We start from the raw sequence: 672 nt of genomic DNA, 5'->3' as shown, positions 1-672 counted from the left end.
AATTAATTGAATGGAGATTTACATTCTAATAAATAATAATGAATGAAAAACAGTAGAACTATATTAAAATGTAAATTTTAATTATTAGCAAATATATATATATATATATATATATATATATATATAAGCCCCCCTCTTTGGGTAGAGCACTGTCGTAAATAATCTCACCCGCTACTTAATTGGCTGAAAATGCGAAGCTCGTTGTTTGTTTGTTTACAAACAGACGCTTTGAGCACTATAAAGGTGGTGGCGGGTGTCTATTTAAATAGACATTCCGACGAGTTATTTACGGGCGTCAATTCCATGATCGAGTGGGAGAACCGCCGACTGTCAACACGACGGTTCTAGGTTCAATGCTTGGCTTGGGAGAGATGCTAGTCTAGCGGCACTGATGAGTTGTGATACAACGAAACAGGACTGTATGTCGATGACTACAAATATATTTTATATATATATATATATATATTTGTAGTCATCGACATACAGTATATATATATATATATATAGTAATTTATAAAATATATATGGCGATTAAGCTACACTGAATATTCTGCGTTTCATCCAACTATAGGATTCGTCAGGCTTATGCGCGAATTCTGCCGTTGCTTCTTGTTTTTATACATGTTGAGGATTACTACATAAACGATCACACGCATATGTATATATATATAT

This window comes from Euprymna scolopes, chromosome 46 (genome assembly GCF_053919585.1).
Source record: "Euprymna scolopes isolate OS-2025 chromosome 46, ASM5391958v1, whole genome shotgun sequence".
Taxonomy (NCBI): Eukaryota; Metazoa; Mollusca; class Cephalopoda; order Sepiida; family Sepiolidae; genus Euprymna; species Euprymna scolopes.
This window is presented reverse-complemented; position numbering follows the sequence as displayed.